At 47.0% G+C, this 26,845-nt stretch overlaps 1 protein-coding gene across 2 annotated transcripts in view; it reads right to left on the bottom strand.

The window, feature by feature from the left end:
- The window catches only part of HSH2D (hematopoietic SH2 domain containing), a 317,087-nt gene that overhangs the window by 281,006 nt on the left and 9,236 nt on the right, over positions 1 to 26,845 (bottom strand). The gene's annotated exons all lie outside the window — the stretch shown is intronic.

Below are 26,845 nucleotides of genomic sequence, written 5' to 3'. Positions count from 1 at the left end.
CCGTGAATATTAGTGGTCCTCTTCATTGATTTCCATGGGAGTTATGGAAAAAGATGTAAAAGCAGAATAGGGAACAGCCATTCTGAAGAAAGGTGTGGAGTATAAGGCTGTGTGCATTTTTTTCACGGTCTTTCGCTATAAAAACGCGAAAAAAACGCATACATTAAGCATCCTACTTAATAGAATGCAATCCGCATTTTTTGTGCACATGCTGCACTGTTTTCCTGAGTGGAATCGCATTCCAGAAAAAAACGCAGTATGTTCATTAAATTTGCGGAATCGCAGGGATTCCGCACACCTAGGAGTGCATTGATCTGCTTACTTCCCGCATGGGGCTATACCCACTATGCAGGAAGTAAGCAGATCAGGTGCGGTTGGTACCCAGGGTGGAGGAGAGGAGACTTTCCTCCACGGACTGGGCACCATATAATTGTTTAAAAAAAAAAAAAGAGTTAAAATAGAAAATAGTGATATACTCACCTTCTGATGACACCGGAGTTTTCCCGCCTCTCAGCGGTGCACACTACCGCTTCCGTTCCCAGGGATGCTGTGTGTAAAGGACCTGCGATGACGTCGCGGTCACATGACCGCGATGACGTCGCGGTCACGTAACAGTGACGTCATCGCAGGTCCTGCACACAAAGCATTTATAGGAACGGAAGCCGCTGAGGAGATCGGGGGCCATCAGAAGGTGAGTATAACCATTTTTTAAATTTTTTTTAAATTATTTTTAACATTATATCTTTTACTATTGATGCATAGGCAGCATCAATAGTAAAAAGTTGGTCACACTTGTCAAACACTGTTTGACAAGTGTGACCAACCTGTCAATCAGTTTTCCAAGCGATGCTGCAGATCGCTTGGAAAACGCTAGCATTCTGCAAGCTAATTACGCTTGCAAAACGCTAGTGTTTAGCGGGAATACGCATGCCAATTCTGCATGCGATATACCCGTGGCAGGAGTTGCAGAATTGCCGCGGAAATTTCCGGAAATTTTTAGCCAAAATGTGAGATTGGCATTCGTCAGATAGTTATGGCTTATTCGATTGGACACAAATGTCTGAGATGGGAATACACCTTAATAGTGGATCTGTTAGCATCACATTACACACTGCAAAACTCATTAATTATGTCTCTCAAATCTGATGAGGCTGGTGTACTTACCATGAAAATCAGTGTCAAAATGGCTGTCTAATTCTCACACTTAAAAGATCATTTTATGAGCCCAGCTAGAAATAGACTCAAACAAATAAGGCTACTTTCACACTTCCCTCTTTCAGCTCCCGTCACAATTCGTCGATTTTTGAGAATGCAGGATCCTGCAAAAAAATTTGCATTTTCCCATAGACTTGTCCCATAGACTTGTATTAGCGACGGATCACGACGGATGGCCATACGTCGCATCCGTCGTATGACTGATCCGTCGTGTTTTGGCAAACCGTTGTATGGAAAAAAGCCGGATTACTCACCGGTAATGCTCTTTTAGTGAGTCCACGACAGCACCCCACTGGAGAGAGGGATCCGCCCCGCAGGAACAGGAAACCTATTGAGAAATAAAAGGGGGCGGTCCGCCTCTCCTCCTCAGTTTTGATTTCAGAGTACCCGGAGGACCGCCAGTGTTAGGCAAATATCATTTATTTCATTCTTTAAACTTATTTGCTTATGATTAAAAGGATTTTACTCAAATAATATGTATTATATTAATCTAGGGAGGGATGTAGGAGGGTGCTGTCGTGGACTCACTAAAAGAGCATTACCGGTGAGTAATCCGGCTTTTTACTCTTCGCCACGACAGCACCCCACTGGAGATCTTTCAGAGACCATCACCTAGGGAGGGGACCACCGTGCTGAGGACAGTCCTGCCAAAGTCTAGGTCAGAAGTTGATGATAGGTCTAGCCTATAGTGGTTATAGAATGTAGAAGGATTTGACCAAGTTGCCGCCTTACATATAGTTTCAATCGGGACGTCTCCCCTCTCTGCCCAGGAGGATGCCATCGCTCTGGTGGAGTGTGCCGTTATGCCTTCCGGAGGGTTTTCTTTCCTCGCGGAGTAAGCCAGTCTGATAGACTCTCTGATCCACCGGGATAAGGTGCTTTTTGTTACTCCATGCCCTTCTTGGGACCCTGGAAGGAAATAAACAGAGCCCTATCCTGTCGCCAGCTGCTGGTCTTTTCAATGTATTTTAACACTACTCTTTTAACGTCTAGAGTGTGATATTTTTGTTCTTCAGGAGTGGATGGATTACTGAAGAAAGTGGGCAAGATTATTTCTTGTGACCTGTGGAATTTTTTTGCTACTTTGGGAAGGTAGGAAGGGTCTGGTTTGAGAATTAATTTATCCTGAAAGGTTAACAAAAAAGGTGGATCTATAGAGAGTGCCTGGATGTCACTGATTCTCTTAGCTGAAGTCAGTGCTACCAAGAGGGCCGTTTTTAGTGATAGACATTTAATTGGTATTGAGTCTATTGGCTCGAATGGAGAGTCTGTTAGGGCTTGTAAGACTAAATTTAAATCCCAGGGTGGAATCCTAGGTATGTTAACTGGATTCATTATTTCGCAGGCCGTAATAAATCTGGATACCCATCTATCCCCCGCGACGTTATGGCCATAGAGGGCTCCTAGTGCTGATACATGAACCTTTAAGGTGTTTACAGTTAGACCTAGTTCTCTCCCTTTTTGAAGAAATTCCAGGATAGATTGTATCGGAATCTCTGATGTGTTGGTAGATGTATGGAATTGAAAAAATTTCTTCCATATTCTCGTATAGATTTTTGTAGTGGAGGGTTTTCTACTATGGAGAAGCGTATCAATTAAACCCCCCGAGAATCCTCTCGATCTTAGCATCTGCCTCTCAAGTTCCAGGCCGTCAGGTGGAGATTGTCCACCTGAGGGTGGAAAAACGGACCCTGGAAGAGAAGATTGGGCGTTGAGGGGAGGACCCAAGGATCTGAGACCGACATGGTCTGTAGCCATGAGAACCATGGTCTCTTGGGCCAGAATGGAGCTATCAGTACAATTCTCGCCCCTTCTTCTCTGATTTTGCGTATAACTTGAGGTAGCAATATGATGGGAGGAAACGCGTACGCCAGACTGAACTGCCAAGGGGCTTGGAGAGCGTCCAGAATGTCCGGATGATCCGCTGGAGATAGGGAAGCAAATCTCCGGACTTTTCTGTTTTTACTTGTGGCGAAGAGATCTATCTGAGGACGGCCCCAAAGAGATATTATGTCCAGAAATATTTGTTGGTTTAGGCACCACTCTCCTTGACTCAGGGTGTGTCGGCTTAAAAAGTCCGCCTGCTGATTGTTTGCTCCTCTTATGTGCAGCGCAGTAAGGGATGTTAGGTGACTTTCTGCTAGATTCAAGATTTCTGTAGCAGAAGACATCAGAGTCTCTGATCGCGTACCTCCTTGCCGGTTTAGATACGCCACCGTGGTAGTGTTGTCGGACAGGACTCTGACGTCTTTCCCCCGAAGCTGTGGGAGGAAATGATATAAGGCGTATTTTACAGCATTCAGTTCTTTAAAGTTAGAGGAGCTGCAGCTTTCCTCCATGCTCCATGATCCCTGGCAATAATCATTCCCCATATGAGCGCCCCATCCATGAGGACTGGCGTCAGTGGTTATGATGTGAGATGGCGTTATTACCCATGGAACCCCACTCAACAAATGGTTTGAGTCTAGCCACCACTCTAAGGAAGTTAAAACCTCCTGAGATAAGGTTATTTTTGCATTTAGGTGACCAAATAACCGTCTATCCTCTTGTAAAATTTGATGTTGTAGTATTCGAGTATGGTGTTGAGCCCATCTCACTGCTGGTATACAAGAGATAAGAGACCCTAATAACGACATAGCTTGTCTAAGGCTACTTTCACATTAGCGTTTGAATCTGCAGCGTTTAATCCGCAAACGCAAGGACACGAAAAACGCATGAAAACGCGTGTAAACGCAGCGTTTTTAAAACGCTTACGGTTACCGCATGCGTCATTAAAACGCAGCGTTTACATGCTTTTGCTTGCGTTTTCTATGCGTTTGAGTTTTTTGTGCGCATGTCGCAAAATTTTACCAGAGAAAAATTCTAGATGCAAGAACCAGCCAATGGGACTACAGAGGGCGTGTATTATGTGAAATCTATATATAGACCCTAGGACAGCTGAAATCTTCAGATTTTGCTCCTGTGTCCTGTGAGAAGATGGATCTTCACATGGATAGCTATTACTTTAAACTAGATCTGAGCATCAAGATTTTTCTGGCATGTGCGTTTGCTTGGGAGCAACACCGAAACCGGGAAAGACAGAGAAGGACAAGGCGTAGGCGGTTTTGGCAACACCCCATTGTAGAACGGCGGGAGAGCCGTGGTACATATCACACCCTGTATGGCGAGCTCAATGAGAACCCAGAAAAATTCCTAGAATATACCAGGATGTCACAAGACTCTTTCCGGGATTTGCTTGATCGTGTCCAAGGAGCCATCCGGAGACAGGACACACAGCTCCGTAGAGCCATTCCACCAGCGGAACGTCTCCTGGTTACCTTAAGGTACGTAATAATTCTAAACAAAAGCTAACCAAAATTTTTTGCAGGTCTGATGTTTTTTTGCCTATTTTGTAAATTATTTATTCTTACTACAGATTTCTTGCAACTGGAGAGAGCTTGTCATCCCTTCATTTCCAGTACCGCCTTGGGATTTCCACGCTGTCCGGAATTGTTTTTGAAACCTGCCGGGCTTTATGGACCATTCTCCGTGAGGAATTTATACCCATACCCACGGAGGACATGTGGAAAGAAATTGCTGACAAATTTTGGACTGTTTGTGATTTTCCCAACTGTTTGGGTGCGGTGGATGGGAAGCACATCCGGATTACCAAACCAGCCAGAACGGGATCACAGTTCTTCAACTACAAAAAATATTTTTCAGTAGTTCTTATGGCAATAGCCGATGCGGACTGTCGCTTCATTGCTGTGGACATTGGTGCTTTTGGCCGTGGCAACGATTCACAGACTTTTAAAACCTCTGATATGGGCCGACGTGTTTATGGCAAAAATTTTAATTTCCCACAGCCACGACCACTCCCCTACACTCAAGGCCCACCGCTGCCATTTGTAATGGTTGGGGATGAGGCCTTTCAGATGAGTGAAAATCTCCTGAAGCCCTATTCAAGTCGGGACTTGAACCGCACAAAACGGATCTACAACTACAGACTAACCAGGGCACGCAGAACAGTAGAGTGTGCCTTTGGGATTATGGTGTCCAAATGGCGCATTCTAGCAACTGCAATAAATCTAAAAATGGAGACAGTGGATGAGGTAGTTAAAGCCTGTGTGGTTCTCCACAATTTCATTCTGGCTAAGGAGCGACCCACCATAGAACTTGATGAACCTGTTGCCAACCCTTTGCCTGATTACCGTCATCACCCGCTGCGGTCAACAGTTGAAGTAGGCCACATGCGGGACCAATTTGCAGCGTTTTTTGATTCTGACATTGGACGTGTGCCATGGCAGGACAATATGGTGTAAAATGTACTGCTGGTTTCGGGTCTGCAAATTTATGTTTGGAATGTTAATGTTTTTTCAAATAAAATAATTGTGATTTACTTTCTTCACCATGTCTCCTATCTATTTCCTTAACAAACCACTTTGGGTTTTTGGGCTTAGGTTGTTGACGTGAGTCCTGTCTTGGTTCACCATTAGCTTTTTGCCGCAGACTGTATAGACGATGTGCGTTATTGTCGCAGTATTTGTCCAGTACTTAACATCAGTATTTGTAAGCCTAAACCAGGAGCGGTAGTTAAATTCTTTTAGTGGTGCATATCTGTTTAATGTACTTTTCCTCACATAGTTCCACTCCAGGTTTAGGCTTACAAATAGTGCTGTAAAATACAGAGCGAATACTGACAGTGTGATGGCAGCCTACACCAGAGATCTATAGTCATCAAGTCAGGTGTCTGAACTAATGAATTCATGATGCTATTTGCTCTTGAATTCATTTTTCCTGACACTTGTCCGGGTGAGTATAGATATGCCATGTACATTGTTCCTTCACTTTGTGTGAAATATATGTATATGTACCAATAAGATAAAATGGAGGTAATACAATGCATTTCTAAAATCAGCAGGTCAGGGGTCATAAATAATGTTTCGGATAAGAAAGGACCTGTTGAGTATAGTTGTGCTGTGTATTACCACCATTTTGTCTTCTGTGTGCGACCAAAAGTCACGGAGTAAACAGAAAGAACTGTTTTTGGAGAAAATACAAGTGTTATTTTTGGGGGCAACCTCATATCTCTCAACCAAACACACCAAGCTTCAGTGTTCTGCTAAGTAGGTACTGGAGGTTGGAGGTGGCCCCCAAAAATGTGTTTGACGCATAATTTGTTATTGGCGCATGCTGTGTGGTGACGGTGGCGAAATACACAATTAACCAAACCTTATTGGGGCAAAAAACACAGGTTTATTAAACACACACAAACCAAAAAATTAACTGCGCCTGCTTGGGGTTGAGTGCCGATATTGTGGGGTGTTGAGTAGTGAGGTCTGGCTTACTGTAGCCGACATAGGGGTGGCAGGAGAAGGCGCTATGAAACTACTGGGGTCAGGATATTCAGGGATAGGGCTAGACACATGAGAGGGTTGAGACACACTGGAAGGGTGAGACAAACCAGACATTACAGACACATTGGGAGGTGAGGGGGGAGGGATAGCTATGGTTTTTTGTTTTTTTTTGCCTTTCCCCTTCCTTGTTTTGCGCGGGCACGTTGTCGTGGTGGCAGGGAACGCCAGGGCAGGGTCCGGCAACGGCAGTCTGGTAGTGGTGGTGCCAGAGAACGCCAGGGCAGGGTCCGGCAACGGCAGTCTGGTAGTGGTGGTGCCAGAGAACGCCAGGGCAGGGTCCGGCAACGGCAGTCTGGTAGTGGTGGTGCCAGAGAACGCCAGGGCAGGGTCCGGCAACGGCAGTCTGGTAGTGGTGGTGCCAGAGAACGCCAGGGCAGGGTCCGGCAACGGCAGTCTGGTAGTGGTGGTGCCAGAGAACGCCAGGGCAGGGTCCGGCAACGGCAGTCTGGTAGTGGTGGTGCCAGAGAACGCCAGGGCAGGGTCCGGCAACGGCAGTCTGGTAGTGGTGGTGCCAGAGAACGCCAGGGCAGGGTCCGGCAACGGCAGTCTGGTAGTGGTGGTGCCAGAGAACGCCAGGGCAGGGTCCGGCAACGGCAGTCTGGTAGTGGTGGTGCCAGAGAACGCCAGGGCAGGGTCCGGCAACGGCAGTCTGGTAGTGGTGGTGCCAGGAAACACCAGGGCAGGGTCCGGCGGCGGCAGCATGCTGGTGGCAGTGGAGGAGGCCCAAGCAGGAGCAGCAGTTGTCATGGTGGTGGCGGTGGGCTGACCCACTGCACTGGGCATGGTGGTGGTGCTATAATACGGTCCGGAAGTGTTTGGAATGGAGGTGGCCGTGCAGTGGTATGCAGCAGATGTCGGCATTGATGTAAAGCGTGACAGTGTGGGCACTGTTGGAAATGTCCCCACTGTCTGCTGAAAATACCGACTCTGCTGCATAGCCTGCACGTAAGCAGCATTGCAGGCCTGCATAACAGTAATCTGGAGCTCAGGACTAAGGTGTTCCGACATGCCCTGTTCTATCTGATTAAAAAAATGATGTGCTGGCCTCTGGAGGTCGGCTTTCACTTGGGCAAGGGCTGTGGTTACCTCCTGGATACGTGTGCTCATATGACTAATGGCAGTATCCAGTCGGTCACCCATCGCCTTGAGTCCCTCATGGAAGACCGAGCTCAAGTGCAAAAACTCGGGCATGAGTGACCTGTCCGCGGCCCTCTGCCGCTGCCGGGAGGAGCCCATAAAAAATTGGCTAGAGGCAGAGGACTGGGGAAGGGGAACACCTAATGGACCAGCTTCCTGGTCTCCAGGTTGTGTGGCAGGCCCACTTGCTGCAGCGCTGGAGGATGGCTGGGACGGGTCCGTGGCTGACTGATGAAGGACCGCTCCAGAACCTGGGCCAACAGTGGAGCTCCAAGTGCTGCGGAAAAAAAAAATAAAAATATTACAAAACATTTACAAAAAGATAACTGAACAGTTAGATACACATTCAGATAGGGAAAGGTCACACTACTATTTGTAGTGAATTTTACATCAGAATTTGCAAGCCAGGAGTTCAACAGTAGGAATAAAAGTTTCATAAAACAACATGCTATACTTCTGCATGCATCGACCAGTCCTTGGGGATTAAAAAAACTGATGTAAACTATGAAGAGATGATGGAGACAATACAAGCCATATCTCTATACAAGGTATTGGTATGCCAAAACCTGGAGAGGAACTATGTGAGGGAAAGTATTCAAAGAACACGTACCCCACTGCTGCATCTATCAATCAATCAAGGTTTCGGATTACAAATACTGATGGGAAATACGAATTGACGACAGAGGACATACAAGCCTCCTGTATACTCACCAGGACAAGTGTCAGGAAAAATGAATTGAGGAGCCATTGGCATCCTGAATTCATTATTTCTGACACCTAACTTGCTGAGTATAGATCTGTTGTGCAGGCTGCCGTCACACTCTCAGTATTTGATCAGTATTTCAAATCAGTATTGGTATGCCAAAACCTGGAGAGGAACTATGTGAGGGAAAGTATTCAAAGAACACGTACCCCACTGCTGCATCTATCAATCAATCAAGGTTTCGGATTACAAATACTGATGGGAAATAATGACCAGCAACAAATTGCATTATACACCATTTTTTTTTTCTTTTTTAACCAATATACCGTATATACTCGAGTATAAGCCGACCCGAGTATAAGCCGACCCCCCTAATTTTGCCACAAAAAACTGGGAAAACTTATTGACTCGAATATAAGCCTAGGGTGGAAAATGCAGCAGGTACCGGTGAATTTCAAAATTAGAAATAGATACTCCATACCATTCATTATGGCCCCATAGATGCTCCACATAAAGCTGTGCCATATATAATGCTCTGCACCGTTCATTATGGCCCCATAGATACTCCACATAAAGCTGTGCCATATATACAATGCTCTGCACCGTTGCCCCATAGATACTCCACATAAAGCTGTGCCATATATACAATGCTCTGCACCGTTGCCCCATAGATAGCTGTGCCATATATATATATGCTCTGCACCATTGCCCCATAGCTGTGCCATATAGTGCTCTGCACCGTTGCCCCATAGCTCTGCCATATAGTGCTCTGCACCGTTGCCCCATAGCTGTGCCATATATATAGTGCTCTGCACCGTTGCCCCATAGCTGTGCCATATATATAGTGCTCTGCACCGTTGCCCCATAGCTGTGCCATATATAGTGCTCTGCACCGTTGCCCCATAGCTGTGCCATATATATAGTGCTCTGCACCGTTGCCCCATAGCTGTGCCATATAGTGCTCTGCACCGTTGCCCCATAGCTGTGCCATATAGTGCTCTGCACCATTGCCCCATAGCTGTGCCATATAGTGCTCTGCACCATTGCCCCATAGCTGTGCCATATAGTGCTCTGCACCATTGCCCCATAGCTGTGCCATATAGTGCTCTGCACCATTGCCCCATAGCTGTGCCATATAATGCTCTGCACCATTGCCCCATAGCTCTGCCATATAGTGCTCTGCACCATTGCCCCATAGCTGTGCCATATAGTGCTCTGCACCGTTGCCCCATAGCTGTGCCATATAGTGCTCTGCACCGTTGCCCCATAGCTGTGCCATATAGTGCTCTGCACCGTTGCCCCATAGCTGTGCCATATAGTGCTCTGCACCGTTGCCCCATAGCTGTGCCATATAGTGCTCTGCACCATTGCCCCATAGCTGTGCCATATAGTGCTCTGCACCGTTGCCCCATAGCTGTGCCATATAGTGCTCTGCACCGTTGCCCCATAGCTGTGCCATATAGTGCTCTGCACTGTTGCCCCATAGCTGTGCCATATAGTGCTCTGCACCATTGCCCCATAGCTGTGCCATATAGTGCTCTGCACCATTGCCCCATAGCTGTGCCATATAGTGCTCTGCACTGTTGCCCCATAGCTGTGCCATATAGTGCTCTGCACTGTTGCCCCATAGCTGTGCCATATAGTGCTCTGCACCATTGCCCCATAGCTGTGCCATATAGTGCTCTGCACCATTGCCCCATAGCTGTGCCATATAGTGCTCTGCACCGTTGCCCCATAGCTGTGCCATATAGTGCTCTGCACTGTTGCCCCATAGCTGTGCCATATAGTGCTCTGCACCATTGCCCCATAGCTCTGCCATATACTGCTCTGCACCATTGCCCCATAGATGCTCCACATAAATATGTGCTGCTGCTGCCGCTGCAATAAAAAAAAAAAAAACACATACTCACCTGTCTTGCTTGCAGCTCCTCGGCGCCATCTTCCCGGCGTCTCTCCGCACTGACTGATCAGGCAGAGGGCGGCGCGCACACTATATGCGTCATCGCGCCCTCTGCCTGCAGTCAGTGCAGAGAGACGCCGGGAAGATGGCGCCGACGCCCGGCGTGTGGAACGAGGACAGGTGAATATGCGATACTTACCTGCTCCCGGCGTCCCGCTCCTTCCCCCTGCCTGTCTTCGGTGCCGCAGCCTCTTTCTCTGTCAGCGGTCACCGGCACCGCTTCATTAGAAAAAATGAATAGGCGGCTCCGCCCCTATGGGGGGTGGAGCAGCCTATTCATTTCTCTAATGAGCGGTCCCACGTGACCGCTCAGGGGAAGAGGCTGCTGCACCCGGAGACCGTGGGACGTGCAGGGGGAGCGCCAGGAGCCCCGGAAGCAGGTGAGTATATGACGGTGCTCACCCGCCGACCCCACCACCGATCATGACTCGAGTATAAGCCGAGGGGGCACTTTCAGCCCAAAAATTTGGGCTGAAAATCTCGGCTTATACTCGAGTATATACGGTACTTACGTTCTTCGTGCAAGGACTGGTCTCAAAAACGCAAGGATGCGGTGGTACTTGTATTTGCGTATCCTTGCTGCAGAACCACTTGTAAGCCGGCTCTCTTGGCGCAGGTCCTTGTTGAAGCGGTCCTTCATCGATCTCCAACGTGTTTTCACTTTTGACACTGTTGGCAAAACAAAACATAATAGTTAGGACAATGGTCTTTTGACCATGGTCACACAACTGTATGTGCTGTGAAAAAGTAATGACTTTCTCACATCATACACAGTTGTGTGAGCATGGCCAAGGTATTGACTACATCACACTGCATTGCGATACTTACCAAATGCAGAACGGACCCGAGCCGGGGCATTGGCCCAGCCATCCCACAACGCTGCGGCCACCTCATTCCAAAGCCTCCGGATCGTCACATTGTTGGCGTGCAGTGGATCCCGGGTGTCCCACAATGCGACTCGCTCGTGAACCAGGGAGATGAGGTGTTCATTCTCAATTAGGTCCTCATCCTCCTCTGGAACCTAACAACAAAAAGTACATTAATATAGGAGGCGTTCACATACGGAAGACAGAAAACAGAATCAGAGGAATGGCATGAATATTGAAGTAAAAAAAAACACTGCTGCTGAAGCAAAAGGGAAAGAAAGAGAGAAGTAGAAAGAAATGAAGATTCAAGAATTATAAAGTGAGGATACAATACACATTCAGCCAGCTATACTTACACGATGCCGCCGTCTTGCCCGGCCATGACTACGCTGCTCCTGCCCAGTCTCCTGCCCAGTCTCTTCCGCTGTAGAAGAAGTGGTCTGAAAAAGGGAAAATATACATTGTCATATGTGTAGATGTGACAGTGAATACAATCTGAGGAGGTGAATACTCACTTCGCTGACATGTTCCCCTTGTGCAGGCCCAGGCGTTTCCTCATCAGAAGAAGAAGACATTCTGATGTGTGCAGAAAGAAAGGAATGACAGAAATTAGGGCACATAGACACAGATTCTAGAAAAGAAATGCATTGGATAGGATATACTCACATAGTTCTGAGGCTTGTTTGCTGATCCAAGGGGCTGTGGGGCGTCTCGTCTGCAAGGCAGTCTGCTGACTAGTGACCTGCAAATGTCCACTACCTCCCTTTATCACCTTGTATGTGGGGGGTGGCTTATCAGTGTCTAGACATGTTTTTCTCAATTGAGACGCATGCGTCGGTAAACGCAAGCAAACGCATGTACTGAAAAACGCATGCGTTTACATAGACTACAATGCGTTTTTTGGGCGCAAACCTTGCGCAATCAGCCGCATACGTTTCCAGGCGGCAAATTGACGCCTCTAAAAATTACTACATGTTGCATTTCCGCGCCAAGACGCAGACGGCTAGACGACGCATGCGTCGTCAAACGCGGCAAAACGCGAACATAGAAAAACGCATGCGTCGTTAATGTTAAAGATAGGAATACACAACGCATGCAGATATTTGCGGAAGAAACGCTGCGGACACAACCGCAAATGTGAAAGCGGCCTAAGGGATATACAAGGATTATTTATTGCGGCTAGGACTTTGTGTCTGATCAGTAGAATTTTTACCTGCGGCAGAAGACACTTTTGAGATATGGAGTCTAACTGGAAACCCAAGAACGCCTGACGGGAAAGCGGAGTGAGTCTGGATTTGTCGGTATTGATTATCCAGCCCAGGTCCTGTAGAGAGGAAATTGCGTGAGCTAAACGATCAGTACATTGAGTAACTGAATTTCCTATTACCAAAAAGTCATCCAGATAGGGCACAATCAAAGTCTCCTTCTGGCGTAGGTATGCCATCACCTCTAGCATTATCTTGGTGAAGATCCTCGGCGCTGTTGAGAGGCCGAAGGGTAAGGCCGCATACTGGAAGTGACGAACCTCGTTGTTGATTTTTACCGCCACTCTGAGGAATTTTTGGTATCTGCCATGAATGGGGAGATGATAGTAAGCATCCTTTAGATCAATGCCCCCCATCATACAGTTTGGGAAGAGGAGCTTTATGGTGGACCTAATGGACTCCATTTTAAATGTATAATTTTCAATGAATGAATTGAGTTTAAGGTTTATGATGGTTCTGAAAGAACCGTCGGGCTTAGAAATTAGGAATAGGGGAGAGTAGAATCCCCTACCCTCCTGTCCCACCGGCACTTGGACTAGGACCCGTTTTGATATTAGGGTTTGAATTTCAAGCTCTAGAGCCTGTTGCTGTACAGGCGAGCTGAGAGATGTTATAATATAAGACTCGTGGGGCACATGAGAGAATTTTAGTTTAATTCCATCTCGGATGATGTTTACAACTCACGAGCTAGATGTTATTTTCTCCCATTGAGTGGTGAAAAACTTAAGTCTGCCCCCAACTGGTATGTCCTCAGTATTTGTTGTCTTTTGGGGGGTTGGGTCTTCTAAACATGGTACCTCTCTGCTTGTCGTCCTTAGTGGTCCATGTTGTAGACCTATCCGTTTGCCTCCTTTTGCCAAACGGCCCCCTCTTAAAGGCTCTCCTGTAAAAGGGAATAGAGGATTCAGGAAAAGCTTTCTTCCTGTCCTTTGCCTTTTTGAGTATCTCGTCTAAGGTTGTACCAAAGAGGTACTCACCCTCACATGGGATTGCGCATATTTTAGATTTAGATTGCGCGTCCCCTTTCCAACTCTTCATCCATAGAGCTCTTCTTGCGTTATTCACAAGGCCCGCAGATCTTGCTGCTAAACGGAGTGAGTCGGCGGAGGCGTCTGCCATAAAGGTCGCTGCTCCTCGTATTAAAGGGATGGCTGCTCGTAGTCTTTCTCTAGAGCTTTTATTTTCAATTTGCTGGTCTAATTGATCAATCCAGATGATCATTGACCGGGCCGCGCAAGTGCTGGCTACTGCAGGTTTGAATATTCCTGTAGCCGCTTCCCAAGAACGTTTAAGGGATGATTCAGCCTTACGATCCAAAGGATCGACTAGTAGTCCCGCATCCTCCACAGGTAGAGTGGATTGCTTAGAGGTAGAGGCTACAGCTGCGTCGACCTTAGGGACTTTGGTCCATGTAAGAAGCTCCTCGTCACTAAACGGATATTTTCGTTTTGACGCTGAGGGTAGAAAGCTTCTCTGATCCTGCTTCTCCCACTCTCTTTTAATTAATGTTTTCACTGCTGGTATAACTGGAAAACATCTCCTCTTTCTGTCTGCCAAACCCGCGAACATTATATCCTGCGCGGTTTGCGCACCCTTAGACTCTTCACACCCCATGGTATTTCGAATAGACTTTACCAAGTTGTCCACACTGTTTAAGGGAAAACATGAGCGTCCCTCAATCTCTGATGAGGATGATGATGCTGGACATGATGACAGGGAGGCGTCTGACAGTACAGGTTGGTCACTGTCGGAGTCTGACACCAGTGTCGGTGTTTTAGACTTAGAACTACGCGGTTTGTCCTGGGTCATATTTTTTAGTTCCTCTCTAATAATGGCCCGTAGGTCCGTAATGGACACTGCTGCTCCCTGTGTTGTTTCCTTAAAACAGTCCTTGCAAAGTTTTTTGGGGTATGAGTCAGGAAGGGGCTGGTTACACAAGGCACATTCCCTGTGCTTCGTTTTTTGTCGTTTTTTGCCCTGAGCGTATAAGTAGAGAGAGAAAGAGAGAAGAGAGAGAAATAGGGAGACAGCGTCAGCTTAATAGGCAGAGTTCACAAATCACCCAGTGAAGCAAATAATACCGGATCAGAAGGCTGAGATCCTGTTCTGGAACCGTCACTTTTACGAGCGGTGTCCGAGGATCCTCTGGCGTGATCTTTGGCGGGGGGTACTGGATCTCCAGCTGTGGGGTCCATGGCACCTGGGGATGACATCTCTGCATCGCCGTTTTAATGTTTGTGAGCGATTTAAATAGTGCGCCCAAATTTTTTTTTATTTTTTTTTTCCCGCGCATGCGCAGATCGGCACCGGCTCCCCCGCCTTGGATCCGGCCTAGGCGCCCCGGAAGTCCATGATTCACTTCCGGGTACCCGGATTCAACACCGGGCTGCAATGGAAGATCACCTTACCCGGCTCCTGCTGCCGCACCGCACGCTGGGAAGGACGCTGGTTGGCCCTCCCCGGACCCGGCCGTCTGCCCGCTCCATCAGACGAGGAGGGAGCCGTCTAACGGAACTCCCCCGACGCTGCTTCTGAGCTGCAGCCCCTGCCGTTCTCTCGGATACCGCGCAGGCGGCATGCTAGCCCAGGTATGTTTCTCATCAAGAAGTCCTGTCGTTCCCGCAGGAACAGGAAACCTAAACTGAGGAGGAGAGGCGGACCGCCCCCTTTTATTTCTCAATAGGTTTCCTGTTCCTGCGGGGTGGATCCCTCTCTCCAGTGGGGTGCTGTCGTGGCGAAGAGTAAAAACGTTCAATGTAACATTTTTTTGTCTGCGTCGGGAAAGCGTGTAGCGACGGATCCTGCGTCATACGTCGTTCACTAGAATAGAAGCCTATGGACGCAGGATCCGTCGCTGACCATCACACACTGGAATCCAGCGACGGATCCAGTTTTTCCCCTCTGAGCATGCCCGGAACGATTTTCAAGTCCAGGAAAAAAATCTCTCTCTCACGCTCTCTCTCTCTCATTTATTTTCCCGGAATTTGTGGACGACGCATCCGTCATTACACTGGATGCGTCGCACACGTTTTCACTTTTTATGACGTCCGTCGATCCGTCATTTTGCTGCACTACGACGGTCACAAAAAGACGGAAGTGTGAAAGAAGCCTAATTTTCAAATTAGGCAGGAAACTTTTATAAAGCGTCATACAGCCTTTCTTAGAATGGAGTAACACTAGAGATGAATACGGACGAGTGCTATGCGAGAAAAAAAATAGCATAGCAGTCGGACCACTGTTAATCTATGGGGCAGCTCCCATCACCGTTTTTTTTCTCGGCCGTATTACACATGCGAGTGAAATCGCCAATGCAAGTCTATGGGTACTAGAAAAAAAATCTCACACCACGCGGACCATCAGTGTGACTTGCAAGAAATACGCACCGGTGTTCTTTGAAAAGCCAGCATGTGCGGTGTACAGTAAAATCACAGTGACAGGTTAGAATAGATAGAATACATATACACACATAGAATAGGTGTAATATATATGTCAGTGACACACATAGATACATAGAAGAATAGCCGTTAATTCATTTGTTGGCTTCTGTAAAATCACTGCAGGAGCCGACAGGTAGGAAACATGGTTTACAAATTATGGAACTTGTGTTATGACCTGGTGGTTAAGGAGCAACATAGATATGACCTGATGGTTAGGAGCAACACAGATATGACCTGGTGGTTAGGAGCCACACAGATATGACCTGGTGGTTAGGAGCAACACAAATATGACCTGATGGTTAAGAGCAACACAGATATGACCTGGTGGTTAAGAGCAACACAGATATGACCTGGTGGTTAAGACAAAACATGGGACAAGCTCTGAGTAGGTGGTAACTATACTGACCGCAACCCTAATCCTAACGCCAACACTAGAAATAGCCGTGGAGCGTTCCTATCTCTCCCTAGACGCCTCTTCACAGCCTAAGAACTAACTACCCTAAAAGATGAAACAGAAAAACTATCTTGCCTCAGAGAAATTTCCCCAAAGGAAAGATAGCCCCCCACATATATTGACTGTTAGTAGAGATGGAAATTACATACACAGAGATGAAATACAGATTTTAGCAAAGGAGGCCAATTCTAGTCTAGATAGACAGAAATAGGAAAGATACTGTGCGGTCAGTATTAAAAACTAGAAAATCCACGCATATAATGCAAAAATGGACTCCACACCGACTCACGATATGGAGGAGCAAATCTGCTCCCCAGAGCTTCCAGCTAGCCTGAATGAATCATAATGACAAGCTGGACAAAAAGAAACATAACATAAGTTGAACAATTAAGTCCAAAGCAAATGGACAAAACCATAACTAGCAAGGACTTATCTTATGCTGAAATGGACAGGCCATGAGAAATATCCGAGGAGAAAACTGGATCTAACCCTAAGACATTGACAGCTGGCATGCACTGAAGTCCAGAGCCAGATTAAATAGAGAGTGAGCAGGGGCAATAAGTGAACACAGCTGCTAAGGCTGAATCCATTGAGCAGCAGTTCCCCTTGCCACCACCAGAGGGAACCCAAGGGCAGAACCCACAAAAGTGCTATTCACAACAAACTTGTATGTATTTAATACAAGAATCTTTTCGGGAACAAAATGGCATGGGCTCCCGCACAATTTTCTGCGCCAGAGAGGGAAAGCCAGCAACTGGGGGCCGATGTTTATAGCTTAGGAAGGGCTTAATACCCATGGATCTTCCCAGGCTATGAATCTCAGCCTGTACCTGTGTATTTAGCATTTACTGGCTATTAAAATAGGGGGGCCGCCCAACAAAATGATGTGGGTCCCCCTATAATAGCCAGAAAAGGCTATGCAGACAGCTGCGGGCTGATATTAATAGCCTAGGAAGGGACCATGGTTATTGGTTTCCCCTCAGCTACAAACACCAGCTCACTGCCGCCCCAGAAATGGCGCATCTCTAAGATGCACCAATTCTGGCACTTAGCCTCTCTCTTCCCACTGCCCTGTAGCAGTGTCATAAGGGGTAATAGTTGGGGTGTTGATGTCACCTTTGTATTGTAAGGTGACAACAAGCTGGCTTAGTAATGGAGAGATGCCAATAAGACACCTATCCATTACTAAACCTATCGTTGTGAAAGGGTTAAATAAAGACACAGCCTGAATAAAGTCTTTTAATGAAATAAAACACTAAATACAGTTTGCCATCTTTATTATTCAGCTAATCCATAAAATGCCCTTGATCTCCTGTAATAAAAAAAACAAAAAACAAACCAACAATATATCATACTTGTCTGGCGTTCAGTCCCACGCCGTAATCCATATCTAGGGGATATACAGTTTACAACCAGGAGCGGTGCTAATGCGACCGTCCCGGCTGTAAACCACTGATGGATGAATGAGAAGCTGCCGGCGGCAGCATCTGTGACTAGCGGTGCTGTATTTTTGTATAAGCTTCTATATATTGATATTTTTTGTATATGTTAATTGTTTGTTATTTCAATACATTTTCGTCTTTTTACATACTGTACCTTCATAGTCCTCCATTGGTTTCATGTTTGTAGTGAAGGGATCACTATGTGATGGTATGTGAGGCTCTACGCTTTTAGGTGTTAGGGTACCGTCACACAATGCCATTTTGATCGCTACGACAGCACGATTCGTGACGCTCCAGCGATATCGTTACGATCTTGCAGTGTCTGACACGCTACTGCGATCAGGAACGATAATCATGCGACGCTGCAACGTCACAGATCGTGCCGTCGTAGCGATCAAAATGGCACTGTGTGACGGTACCCTTAGAGTCTCATTATACAGTCTGCCCTTGTCCCAGTATACTCTTTACTTGTCAGAAGTAGCAGGGGGTCGGTCTGCAAGACATTGGAGCTTCTTCAGACTGATATCTGTCTCCAGGGACTCCTGGAAGCTCTGACTGTCAGTCTGCAGGCCCTTGCCTTGTGTGACTTCCAGGCCCTGGTCTGAAGCTGCGTCTTCAGTGTTGGTTATCAGGGACCTTGTTGGGTCTGCCATGTGAGGAGGCTCCGAGGCCACAGTATGGGCCTCCTGTTCTGGCAGTTCTGTCTGAGACTCATCCCCAATTCTCTGGGGTTGAGTCTGAGCTGCAGCCTGACTCCGGGTCACAGCTGCCACATACGTACAGTCCTGTGCAATGGTAAATTTTCTCCTTGCACGGGATCTCAGGTGGGTCATTTGCTTCCACCTTCTCTGTAGCATTTACTTGCAAGGGAGAAATATAGTGGGGCACCATCCTCCCCAGGTCTGTGTCTAGCAACACATTGGTGGGAATAGCCTCTGATACTCCCACTTCTCTCTGTCCTTTCCCTGCTCCACAGTTCTCATTATCCGTCGCATCAGAGCCGGCCACAAAGGGGACAGACGGTGGGGACACAGATGGCTTTGTGGTTGTGGCTGGGCATTTTGTTATGACCCCAGTGGACAGGGTCTCAGAGGAACGTGTAAGTCTGCGAAATACAAAAATCCTGCTCATAGGGCTGTGGTAACTGGGTTGACCAAATAGCTACTCCTAACGCCAACACTAGAAGTAGCCGGGGATCATGCCTACGGTGATCGCTAGATGACTCGCGCCAGCCGGAGAATCTAACTACCCCTAGGAGAAGAAAACAAAGACCTCTCTTGCCTCCAGAGAAAGGGACCCCAAAGCAAGATACAAGCCCCCCACAAATAATAACGGTGAGGTAAGAGGAAATGACAAACACAGAAATGAACCAGGTTCAGCAAAGAGAGGCCAGCTTACTAATAGCAGAATAAAGCAAGATAACTTATCTGGTCAACAAAAACCCTATAAAAATCCACGCTGGAGATTCAAGAACCCCCGAACCGTCTAACGGTCCGGGGGGAGAACACCAGCCCCCTAGAGCTTCCAGCAAAGGTCAGGATACAGATTGGAACAAGCTGGACAAAAATACAAAACAAAACAAAAGCAAAAAGCAAGGAAGAAGACTTAGCTTGAAATACAGGAACCAGGATCAAAGGACAAGAGCACAACAGATTAGCTCTGATTTCAACGATGCCAGGCATTGAACTGAAGGTCCAAGGCGCTTATATAGCAACGCCCCAGAACTAACGGCCCAGGTGAGGATAAAGAAAAAGACAGACGCTCCAGAGTCAATTCACTAATGACCACTAGAGGGAGCAAAAAGCAAAATCACAACAGTACCCCCCCCCTTAGTGAGGGGTCACCGAACCCTCACCACGACCACCAGGGCGATCAGGATGAGCGGCGTGAAAGGCACGAACTAAATCGGCCGCATGAACATCAGAGGCGACCACCCAGGAATTATCTTCCTGACCATAGCCCTTCCACTTGACCAGGTACTGAAGCCTCCGCCTGGAGAGACGAGAATCCAAGATCTTCTCCACCACGTACTCCAACTCGCCCTCAACCAACACCGGAGCAGGAGGCTCAGCAGAGGGAACCACAGGCACAACGTACCGCCGCAACAAGGACCTATGAAATACGTTGTGGATAGCAAACGACACAGGAAGATCCAGGCGAAAGGACACAGGATTAAGAATTTCCAATATCTTGTAAGGACCAATAAAACGAGGTTTAAATTTGGGAGAGGAAACCTTCATAGGAACAAAGCGGGAAGAAAGCCACACCAAATCCCCAACACGTAGTCGGGGACCCACACCGCGGCGGCGGTTGGCAAAGCGCTGAGCCCTCTCCTGTGACAACTTCAAGTTGTCCACCACAAGATTCCAGATCCGCTGCAACCTATCCACCACAGAATCCACCCCAGGGCAGTCAGAAGGTTCCACATGACCCGAAGAAAAACGAGGGTGGAAACCAGAGTTGCAGAAAAACGGCGAAACCAAGGTGGCGGAACTAGCCCGATTATTAAGGGCAAACTCAGCTAACGGCAAGAAGGTCACCCAATCGTCCTGATCAGCAGAGACAAAACACCTCAGATAAGCCTCCAAAGTCTGATTAGTTCGCTCCGTCTGTCCATTAGTCTGAGGATGGAAAGCAGACGAAAACGACAAGTCAATGCCCATCCTACTACAAAAGGATCGCCAGAATCTGGAAACGAACTGGGATCCTCTGTCTGACACAATATTCTCAGGGATGCCGTGCAAACGAACCACGTTCTGGAAAAACACAGGAACCAGATCGGAGGAGGAAGGCAGCTTAGGCAAAGGAACCAAATGGACCATCTTGGAGAAGCGATCACATATAACCCAGATAACAGACATGCCTTGAGACACCGGAAGATCAGAAATGAAATCCATGGAGATATGTGTCCAAGGTCTCTTAGGGACAGGCAAGGGCAAGAGCAACCCACTGGCACGAGAACAACAAGGCTTAGCTCGAGCACAAGTCCCACAGGACTGCACAAATGACCGCACATCCCTAGACAAGGAAGGCCACCAAAAGGATCTGGCCACCGGATCTCTGGTGCCAAAAATTCCTGGGTGACCTGCCAACACCGAGGAATGAACCTCGGAAATGACTCTGCTGGTCCACTTATCAGGCACAAACAGTCTGTCAGGTGGACAAGAATCAGGCCTATCAGCCTGAAATCTCTGCAACACACGTCGCAGATCTGGAGAAATAGCTGACAAGATAATACCATCCTTAAGAATACCAACAGGTTCAGCGACTCCAGGAGCATCAGGCACAAAGCTCCTGGAAAGAGCATCGGCCTTCACATTCTTTGAACCTGGTAAATACGAGACAACAAAGTCAAAACGGGAGAAAAACAATGACCAGCGGGCCTGTCTAGGATTCAGGCGTTTAGCAGACTCGAGATACATCAGATTTTTGTGATCAGTCAAGACCACCACACGATGCTTAGCACCCTCGAGCCAATGACGCCACTCCTCAAATGCCCATTTCATGGCCAACAACTCCCGATTGCCCACATCATAATTTCGCTCCGCAGGTGAAAACTTCCTAGAGAAAAAGGCGCAAGGTCTCATAACAGAGCAACCAGGGCCTCTCTGCGACAAAACGGCCCCTGCTCCAATCTCTGAAGCATCCACCTCAACTTGAAAGGGAAGCGAGACATCAGGCTGGCACAAAACAGGCGCCGAAGTAAACCGACGTTTCAACTCCTGGAAGGCCTCCACGGCGGCAGGAGCCCAATTAACCACATCGGAGCCCTTCTTGGTCATATCCGTCAGAGGTTTCACAATGCTAGAAAAGTTAGCGATAAAACGACGGTAGAAGTTAGCGAAACCCAAGAACTTCTGAAGACTCTTAACTGACGAGGGCTGAGTCCAATCAAGAATAGCTCGGACCTTGACTGGGTCCATCTCCACAGCAGAAGGGGAAAAAATGAACCCCAAAAAGGGAACCTTCTGTACACCAAAAAGACACTTTGAGCCCTTGACAAACAAAGAATTTTCACGCAAAATTTTAAAGACCATCCTGACCTGCTCCACGTGCGAGTCCCAATTATCAGAAAAAACCAGAATATCATCCAGATAAATGATCAAAAATTTATCCAGATAGTTCCGGAAAATGTCATGCATAAAGGACTGAAAAACTGAAGGGGCATTAGAGAGCCCAAAAGGCATCACCAAGTACTCAAAATGACCTTCGGGCGTATTGAATGCGGTTTTCCATTCATCCCCTTGCTTAATGCACACAAGGTTGTACGCACCACGAAGGTCTATCTTGGTAAACCACTTGGCACCCTTAATCCGGGCAAACAAGTCAGACAACAGCGGCAAAGGATACTGAAATTTGACAGTGATCTTATTTAAAAGCCGATAGTCAATACAAGGCCTCAAAGATCCGTCCTTTTTAGCCACAAAAAAGAATCCCGCACCAAGAGGGGAAGAAGACGGACGGATGTGTCCTTTCTCCAGAGACTCCTTGATATATGAACGCATAGCGGTATGTTCAGGTACCGACAGATTAAACAGTCTCCCCTTAGGAAACTTACTGCCTGGAATCAAATCTATTGCACAGTCACATTCCCTATGAGGAGGCAATGCACTGGACCTGGACTCGCTAAAGACATCCTGATAATCAGACAAATACTCCGGAACTTCCGAAGGCGTAGAAGAAGCAATAGACACAGGCAGGGAATCCTCATGAATACCAAGACAGCCCCAACTAGACACTGACATAGCCTTCCAGTCAAGGACTGGATTATGGGTCTGTAACCATGGCAGCCCCAAAACAACCAAATCATGCATTTTATGTAGAACGAGAAAACGTATCACCTCGCGGTGTTCAGGAGTCATGCACATGGTAACCTGTGTCCAATACTGCGGCTTATTTTCTGCCAATGGCGTAGCATCAATCCCCCTAAGAGGGATAGGATTTTCTAATGGTTCAAGAATAAAACCACAGCGCTTAGCAAATGAGAGATCCATAAGACTCAGGGCAGCACCTGAATCTACAAACGCCATGACAGGATAAGATGACAATGAGCAAATCAAAGTTACAGACAGAATAAACTTAGGATGCAAATTACCAACGGTGACAGAACTAACAACCTTAGATATACGTTTAGAGCATGCTGAGATAACATGTGTAGAATCACCACAGTAGTAGCACAAGCCATTCCGGCGTCTATGAATTTTCCTCTCATTTCTAGTCAGGATTCTATCACATTGCATCAAATCAGGTGTCCGTTCAGACAACACCATGAGGGAATTTGCGGTTTTTCTATCACATTGCATCACATCAGGTGTCTGTTCAGACAACAACATGAGGGAATTTGCGGTTTTGCGCTCCCGCAACCGCCGGTCAATTTGAATAGCCAGGGACATGGTATCATTCAGACCTGTGGGAATGGGAAAACCCACCATAACATTCTTAATGGCCTCAGAAAGGCCATTTCTAAAATTAGCGGCCAGTGCACACTCGTTCCAATGTGTCAGCACGGACCATTTCCGAAATTTTTGGCAATACACCTCAGCCTCGTCCTGGCCCTGAGACATAGCCAGCAAGACTTTCTCTGCCTGAATCTCAAGATTGGGTTCCTCATAAAGTAAACCGAGCGCCAGAAAAAACGCATCAATATCGGCCAATGCCGGATCTCCTGGCGCCAACGAAAAAGCCCAATCTTGAGGGTCACCCCGTAAGAATGAAATAACAATTTTTACTTGTTGAGCAGAGTCTCCAGACGAACAAGGTTTCAGGGACAAAAACAATTTACAATTATTCCTGAAATTCCTAAACTTAAATCGGTCTCCTGAAAACAGTTCAGGAATCGGAATCTTGGGTTCAGACCTAGGATTTCTGGTAACATAATCTTGTATACTCTGCACACGAGCGGCAAGCTGGTCCACACTTGTAATCAAGGTCTGGACCTTCATGTCTGCAGCAAGCTTAAGCCACTCTGAGGTAAAGGGGAAAAGAAAAAAAAAAAAAAAAAAAATGAGAGAGGAAAAAAAAAACTCAAAATGTTCTTTCTTATAATCCCACTTCTGCAATGCATTAAACATTTAATACTGGCCTGGCATACTGTTATGACCCCAGTGGACAGGGTCTCAGAGGAACGTGTAAGTCTGCGAAATACAAAAATCCTGCTCATAGGGCTGTGGTAACTGGGTTGACCAAATAGCTACTCCTAACGCCAACACTAGAAGTAGCCGGGGATCATGCCTACGGTGATCGCTAGATGACTCGCGCCAGCCGGAGAATCTAACTACCCCTAGGAGAAGAAAACAAAGACCTCTCTTGCCTCCAGAGAAAGGGACCCCAAAGCAAGATACAAGCCCCCCACAAATAATAACGGTGAGGTAAGAGGAAATGACAAACACAGAAATGAACCAGGTTCAGCAAAGAGAGGCCAGCTTACTAATAGCAGAATAAAGCAAGATAACTTATCTGGTCAACAAAAACCCTATAAAAATCCACGCTGGAGATTCAAGAACCCCCGAACCGTCTAACGGTCCGGGGGGAGAACACCAGCCCCCTAGAGCTTCCAGCAAAGGTCAGGATACAGATTGGAACAAGCTGGACAAAAATACAAAACAAAACAAAAGCAAGGAAGAAGACTTAGCTTGAAATACAGGAACCAGGATCAAAGGACAAGAGCGCAACAGATTAGCTCTGATTTCAACGATGCCAGGCATTGAACTGAAGGTCCAAGGCGCTTATATAGCAACGCCCCAGAACTAACGGCCCAGGTGAGGATAAAGAAAAAGACAGACGCTCCAGAGTCAATTCACTAATGACCACTAGAGGGAGCAAAAAGCAAAATCACAACAGCATTTCTCCCTATCAGGGCAGACAGCGCTAACATGTCCTACTTTGTTGCAGGAGAAGCAACGGTATGCATCACCTAGAGAATGTCTATTCCCCGGGATCCCATAGGAGGTGGGCTTGGACAGCACTGGTGATCGGCCGGCAGAGGAGAAAGGTCCCCGTTTGGCTTTCCTCCCTTCTAGCTGAATCCCGATGGCTTCCGCACCTCAGGCATCCTGTTAGCCACATAACAGTCAGCAATCCTTGTTGTACAACTGTGGGGCACAAGTGAAGAAATTGATCCTTGACCATAAGATCCATTAACAGAAAGATCTGTTAACAGAAAGTCCCCTGATCCATTGGTGGAACGTGGTCCTCAAGGTGCTCACAACACCTGCATAGCTGTCAGCTGATCCACGTTGTAGGTTCCGGAACTTTCTTCGATACACTTCTGGGCTTAGGTTGTATTTCCTGATCAGGGCTTCTTTTGTGGCCTCATAGTTCTCATCTAGGTCTAGTGGGAGGCCAGCAAAAACTTCCAGGGCTTTGCCTCTCAACCCTGGGGTTACACACTGCGCCCACTGCTCACGGGGTAGATAGTATTGCCTGCAGCGCAGATAGGAATCACTTGTTCCCAGCTCTTGTAACGCCATTTGTAAAGTAAAGTTCATAGGCTCCTCAGCATTGGCATTTCCATCAGGTATCTCTGGTGCAAGAGCTGGCATTGCTGAGTTTCTCCGAGGTGGACTCTCTCCTTGCCCAGTACTTTGCTCTATGTCCTGCTCGACCAAGGCGCGTATCAGCAGTTCCTTGGATCTGTCGGCCGTCTCTATGCCTCTCTGCTCACAGAGGCCAGTCAGAACCTCTTTGCTCTGCTTCTTGTACTGGACTGCCATATCGATGAACAGCCTTTGCCAAATAAAATATAGAAAAGAAAAACAGGGAAGGGAAAATGATTGCAAGTATGTCTAAGTAAGCACTGAGTTGAACCTTGTAGCTGGAGCACTCCTCGTAAGGATACCAATTCTTTAGTACAGGGAATAATTGCTTAAACCATGCACTAATGCTCTAATAGAAATAATTCTATCCCACCGCTCTGCCACCAATTTGCCACGTACCCACTTCTCAGCACGCGAGTTGGGGTTGCGTCTGCAAGGGTTAATTTATCTCCCCTCTCTCAGTCCAGCATTCAACCTCTGTCCTATGCTGTAATGGGAGCATAAATCACACACCAACCCAGGCCACACACTCGCTCATACAGGCTGCCACCAGTCACCGAACACACGGGCGATGAGTCCCGCAAATATTACTACTAATGTCTGCCAATCATAAGGCTCACACAGTTTAAGGCTATGGATTCTTTAGAACATGCAAAGTTCAACTTGTTAAAGTTTGATGCTTTAATACAAAAAGGTACAGTGCTTACAATAAAAAGGGTATAAAAATATGTAATAAAAAAACATACAAATATGCAAAACAGTTATAAAAATAAACGGGAGAAAACTTACAGAAATATCTAACTGTGTAGTCTGCTTTCTGCTCCCTGAGGGGGAAACGAATATGGACTGTAACACATCAGCTTGGCTGCCCCTCAATCTGTGAACCCCCCCTTTGTGTGTAGGTCTAATTTATAGAGTCACCCTGGAGGTCAAATTTCTAGACCAGCCTCTCATGTTAATATTTATAACTGCTTGTTTGTGACTGGACCTTGAACACTCCACCAATGAATATATTATTTTCTCTTAAATTCCCTGCATATGTTTCTCACAGATAGATAGTGTCAGGCTGTAATTGACATCTCCTCAAAAGAAACAGAACGTGTGGAGCGCTTCCCCTTCCTGGTTCTTAGCAAGACCCCCTGGCGAGATTGGAGACAGTAGACTGCTTTCTCAGGATAACATATGATGTGACCCCTGTGAGACCTGCAGTCTCAGGACAGATGTTAAATTACTGCTAGTCACACATATATACCTATACATATTTCGCTACATTGCGTATATCCAGTGTGCTGCTGCTTTCACTGCTCATATAGAAGCACAGCTTCTGTCCTGCACTCACTTCCTCTTTCTTCCTTTTCTATAGGTAATTTTCTCTGCCCTCCAGGACTGCATACATGCTTTATCCCCTTTCTAAAGGTCTGTGTAAAACACCCTT

Source organism: Ranitomeya variabilis, chromosome 1 (genome assembly GCF_051348905.1).
Source record: "Ranitomeya variabilis isolate aRanVar5 chromosome 1, aRanVar5.hap1, whole genome shotgun sequence".
Lineage (NCBI taxonomy): Eukaryota > Metazoa > Chordata > Amphibia > Anura > Dendrobatidae > Ranitomeya > Ranitomeya variabilis.
Note: the sequence above shows the minus strand (reverse complement) of the source record. Positions and strands in the feature narration are given on the sequence as shown.